This window comes from Talpa europaea (assembly GCF_964194135.1).
Source record: "Talpa europaea genome assembly, chromosome: 1".
Classification (NCBI taxonomy): Eukaryota; Metazoa; Chordata; class Mammalia; order Eulipotyphla; family Talpidae; genus Talpa; species Talpa europaea.
In genome coordinates this window covers 62,231,589-62,237,590 of record NC_140073.1, presented here as the reverse complement: position 1 = coordinate 62,237,590, position 6,002 = coordinate 62,231,589, and positions in this window count along the sequence as shown.

Here is a 6,002-nt window from a genome sequence, read left to right as displayed (position 1 = left end):
AATAGCAAGAGCAACTGGTGGCTGAAGCCAAAGACCCTGGAGGGGGCTGCTGGTGAGGATGAATAACCCCAGGGGCAATGGAAACAAAGCAGGGATGAGGTGGAGACCCTGATAGGAAATATATGGGACTGCAGAAGCAGCCCGGGAGTCAGTGTTCGGGATTTTGGTGTTTTCGTAACTCAGTGATTCTGGAGTCAGTGATTTCTGCCCCCACCATGCTGACCTTCCGGAAGCCTATTGCGGGCCTCTGATGGATGTGGAGAGGCTTCCAGCAGCCAACCTCTGAGAGGAAAAGTTCAGAGGCTTTGCAAAGAGCTGAGCCACTGAAACTGCTCCCTGTTTTGCTGCTGTTACAGCCTCTTGGGGAAGGAGAAGACCTGGAGCTGGATGCCTAGCTGAGCTGCGTGAGTGTGGCCATTTGTTGGGTCTTTCAGCTGCTGCAGTCGCTGTGTGGAGTGCTGCTTGTCTGGTTCTATGCTGGGGCATCTCGGCAACTCCAGTGAGCATCTCCTTTTGCGTCTTCTGCTATGTAGGGCAAGTCAAGTATCAGGCTTTTCTGCCCCCCTGCCATCAGGATAGATGATGGATCCCTGCGGTCCTGAATGCATGCCTGATGGCGGCACCTGGAGTAGGGTGTGGGCATGCATAGGTGGTACACTTGGGCTGAGAGACTGGGCTTATAAGGGCGGCGTCACGGGGGCGCCAGCAGAGTGAAAGAGAACCAGAGGAAGCAGAGCTATGAGAGAACACCGGAGAGCCCAGAAAGAGTGAAGAATTCCTGGGGGCTGCTCTCTGACATTCTCTTCTGGCCTCTACTTCTCTCTGGTTCTCTTTCCAGTACCCCTGCCTGTCAAATTCCTGGTAAATCCCAATAACAGCCTGCAAAAGCCACCGAGGGCTCCAGGACTCTTCCTTTACCCCATCTGCTCGAGTCACAGAAAACCTGCCCCATGGCCTCCTGCCCGTATATGCTGTCTTTGTTACAGGGCAGGGAGAGGGGCACCCCAGACCCCGCAAACCTGCCTGCTCTAAATGGGTTCTGCCATCCGCCGCGTCAACACAAAACATATGAGACTTTAATGGGAAGGAACTTTAATAAAACTAGGAAACAATACAGGAAAGGCAAAGAATCTAGTTTCTAAATCAAGCTCCCAAAGTTACCCGTCCCCTCGTGGGTAAAAGTCCACCCAAGCAGGATTGGCCCAGAGCAAGGCCCCAAAGCTGCCCCACATCCAAAGCACCTTCCAGTGGGGACCCACAGAAAAGGGTCAGAAACAACCAGACAAGTACGGAAGGAAAAGAGCAAAATCAAAATCAAGGTAAAAGCTGCCATTGTCCCCTCCCCATGGGTCTCTCCCCCACATCTGTGTGACCCCGTCCATGACCAAAAGGCAAGCGCCGTTTCTTCACGTGTCTCTCGACTCCATGTGCCTCCTCCAGGTCTCCTTCTGTCTCCTGCTCCTTCCTTCTCAGTCTCCTCTGCAGCTTCTTCTCTCCCTGCTCAGCTCCACCCTCCCTTGGATGGGGCAGGAAACTTGGAAGCTCCCCCTTTCCTGGGGCCCAGCCTGTTACATCTTCATGAGTTGGGTCCCGGCCTGTAGTCTGGATGCCATGTGCTGTCTCCAGTGGCGGGACAACGCAATATTGTAAGCATTTGTATTTAGGACTTTAAAACTCTGGACACGCTTCAGGTGAGGTAAGCGGGCATTTTTGGCCTTAATAACTCTTTTTTCCTGGATTGTTAGATAAATTTTGGAATTGTGCACATGAGGGTGAAGAACTCAAGACAGTGACCAGTAAGGTATTTGGGCACCATCCTTGGCCAATTTCAGTGCCCCCTGCTGCCCTGTATCTGTAACACCTACAAAACTGTATCTTCTCCATAGTACATCATTTTGGCAGTTGCTCAGGAAAATATTGGAGTTAGCCTTCATTATTCTTTCTCACTTTCCATATCCAGTCAGCCAGCAAACCCTGCTCTTCCACACTATATTCAGTATGGAAACACTCTCCATTGCTTTACCCCTACCAGTGATTGCTTTCAATGAGTGCTGCATAGCTGCTTTGCCTTTGCAAAATCTGTCTTCAACTTGGTGTAGAACTTGGCTGGTTCTTTAATATGAAGTCAGCTGTCATTTCTCTGCTATAATGCAAGCATGCACAGGGCAGCGTCACTGTCAATTCGGACAGATGGAAAGGAGAGCCCTGGAGCCCTCGATAGACTTTGCAGGCCTTTAATGCGCTCAGGTACACAGGCACACCAGGCAGGGAGGCTAGCATGGAAGGAGACAAGCACGGGCCGGGCAGGGGGCCTGGGAGGCAGGTAACTGAGTTTCCCCAGTTCCCCAGCTCTTTCTCTGGCCCTCTCTGATGTTCTAATTTTGAGCTGTCTCATGGTTTCCCCTCAGAGTGGTCCTCCTGCCAGGCTGCTGCCGTTACTTTATCCCCTTCCTGTAGACACAGACATTTACACATGCATTTACACATGTGCACGTGCTCTTTCGGTCCAGGTGTCCATAATTACAGTTGTGTGGGTCCCATCCTCATGCTCCCAATCACTTTTTGCATAGGCTGCAGTTGGTGGCTGTAGCGGCTAGCCATGTGAAGTGAAAACTAGCCTGAACGCTTCCATTTACCCTACATCTGCTCAAAACTCTCCAATAGTTTTTCATTTTGTAATAAAATCCAAAGTTCCTTATATGAGTACATCATTGGTTCTCAAACTTGGGCATCCTCTGGAGGGCAAGATTACTGGGCCCATGTTGAGTTTTATGATTCGGTAGGTCTGAGGTGGGGCTGGATACTTTGTGCCTTTCTAATCAGTTTTAACCAGTTTCCATATGATATGGATGCACAGGGAACCCCATTTGGAGAATCACACCTCTCCATGTAAAAGGAACAGCGAGTAGCAAACTCTGAGCTAGTAGGTGGAGTCAGCAATTTCTTGACTTGAAGGAAGGTAGAGCATTCTAGACCGCACTCCCCATTGGGGGCTGACGGGAAACCAGGGTGGAGCTGATTTAAGGTAGTTAAGGCTACTGGGGCTTTGGCAGTTGAGCTGCTGGTCTTCTGACAGTTGAACCACAGGTGAGGTGGTCTATCTGTGGAGAAACTTCCAGCTTGCCACATACAGCTTCAGTTTGGACCTTAGTCTCTGTGAAACTGCAAAGCTGGGGAGGTAATATGTCATGGGTTTTGGGTCCTCACCTGTGTGCTTACAATGGCAATTGCAGGATACGACTCAGGCTTAGGTACAACAACAGGGTTTACTTACAAAGGGAGAGTAAAAGAAATTTGGAAAAAGGAGGGCCTCCCTGGAGGCACAAGGGGTTAAGATGCAAACTATGAAACTATCCACAGCCACTGCAGCACGAGTTTGATCCCCGGCCAGGGAGCTACACATATGGTGCAGCAGACCTCTCCTGACTCACCCGCTGCTCCCCTCAGTAGTGTATTTCAGTCAATCCGCCCCTTCTGCTCCCCACTCTGTCTCTGGTGAATCCTCTCACCCCCCACTCCTCTGGCCTGCACCCCAGTTCTTATATGCATAAATAAATCTTTAAAAAATATTTGGAGAAAGAGTTAGAGGCAGCAGCAATAGTCAGGCAGCAATTTGAAGCAGAGATCAGACACAAAAGTCTTAAAGATCAAAGTTCTGCAAAGGTCTCTGAGAAAAGTCTACAGTGGTCTATAATAGGTGGCACCACAGCAGTCAGTAACAGGAATGCAAAGCCAGGCTGGGCAGCACTGGATGCTGGACTGGTCAGTGCCAGAGGCAAGAGTACCAAATGGGTGGTGCCAGACATATCAGAGACAGGGACCAATGTTTCAGCTCTTAGAGAGGCTGGGCATAAGCCAATAGCAAACAGTTCTTTAGAGTCACCAAACACATGGCCAATGGTGTCATTCAGTAGGCTGTGTTGGAGGCAGAGTAGGAGGTCATATCTTCAAAGGAATGCTGCTAGGGACAGCGGCCAGTGTTATAGCTCTAGGAAGGTCTTTCCAAGAGAGGCCAGATGAATCAGAATGACTGTTGAAGCTGGCTGGAGCCTGACTTATACACCCCATCAGGGTGCACACCTTCCCAAGCTGATTGGTCCATATTGATTAGCACCCATGGGAACTCCATTAGATTGGTCTGTTTACAATCCCAGCTTTTTGGTGCCGTTCATTTTCAGTCCCATGCTGGTTCCGTAATTGCCTGAAACTGCACCAGTGTCGAATCTGACTAGACTGAGGGTGGGCTTCAAAACTAAACAGGAGGAGTAGTGAAGGCAATGAGCTTGAGATAAGAACATTGATGTTCAGATGTGATATTGGGGTTCAGAGAGTGGGGTCCTTGAATTACCTCCTTGATAATTTTCCACAGATTCCCTTTCAGTGGCACGTGGTGAGTTTACTAAGGAAAAGACATTTGCATAGACTCAAGCAAAATACATGTTTATTAGAAAAAAGGACAAACAAGCCTTGCATAGACACAGGTAGGCAGAGAGCTGCTGCTGCGGTTTTTGAAAGGAACAAATTTGTTAAAAGAGTCACCCGCATAGACACAGGTGGGCAGTCTTAGGAAAAGAACTGTATTTTGCCAGGGCAGGCAGTTTTTGTATAGTGTTCTTTTGGGGAGCTCATTCTGTTAGGGGGAAAATGATGTCCTAAAGCTAATGCCATACAGGCTTTGTGAACTCCACCCCCACCCCAGGCCAAAGCCAAAGCCACTGGGAACCCCAAATCCCATCACCACCAAAGGGAAGGCGGCTGGGACCTGAGGGTGGGGTTAAGCAGCCAGGTTGGTATAAAGCCAGACACGTGGGCTTTGGAGGGGTTCCCCCATTTTGGCTCTCTGCCAGCTCGCAATGTCCGGCCAGCTCTGAGAGTGCATTTGGGTTTCCAGGTCGGAGGATCGGGTAGGACGCATTAAAGACTTTATTTCCCTATTTTCTCCCTGAGTTGTACATTTTCCTTATTTCATTTTCCCTTGTAAATAAACCTTTTATTAACCTTTTGTGTGTGCCTGTAGTGGAGTATTAATAAGTCCCTTTTAAGCGCGCGGGTGAGGACCCACAGCCAGGCAACCAGTTCAATATCAGGTCTGCCCTATAACAATTCCTTTGTGGACTGACCACCTCATTTCTATAGCTGTCTGCACCTAAAGATTTCCCATATCAGATTGCACCTTAAAATTTCCTATACACTATATAAGGACTTGTTAATCATTTCTACCCCAGCCTCTAGTTTCTGCCCCTGTGAAGCCTCCATCAAGCAGAAGGGGCTGTTCAACTTGACCTGTACTGAGGTTGGTGTTAAAATCTTATACCAGGAGCAGGGGGTGGGGGTGGGGGCTCTAATCTCAGATGTTTGATGGGTGCTGGTAGAGTTCCCATGAAGTTGGTCCATTTTCAATCTCATACTAGTTTCATGGGCTCCCCTGACATCTGCTCAGTGGGTGCCATTTGCATAATCCTGTCAAGACTCCAGAGGATCCTCATTGATGCTCCAGAATCTTACCAAAACTTTTTTCTGCAATCCCTTCTCTTAGGCCGACTAACGGGCACCTCTTACAGTGTGCCAGCCTTTCTATTTCTCCGTCAGGTATTTCGGGGCACAGGCCGAATCTGGCGCCCCACACCCGCTGTCTGCGCGGGACGCTGGCGCCAGCTCTGGGTCTGGGCCTCCCCTGCGGCCCGGCCCCGGCGGGCGCGCGGCCTGTCCCACTTCCCCGAGCGCAGCGAGCCCCCCGGACCTGCTAGAATTGATCCCCCGGAACGCCGCGGCCTGGCCCTTGTCCAGTGCTGTGTCCCGGCGGCCGAAATGGCGAGCCCCCCACCATCGGTGGCGCTCCCCGACACCTGCCGACGGACCGGCCGCGCTCCGCGGCGGGCCACCGGCCTCGGTCCTCCCGTGCCCGTCCCCCGGGCCGGAGACGGGACTTCTGGGAGTCGCCGCAGGGACGTCCTGCCTGCGCCGGAAGTCCCCGCGAGCAGGGGCCCCTTCCGGTCTGCGCC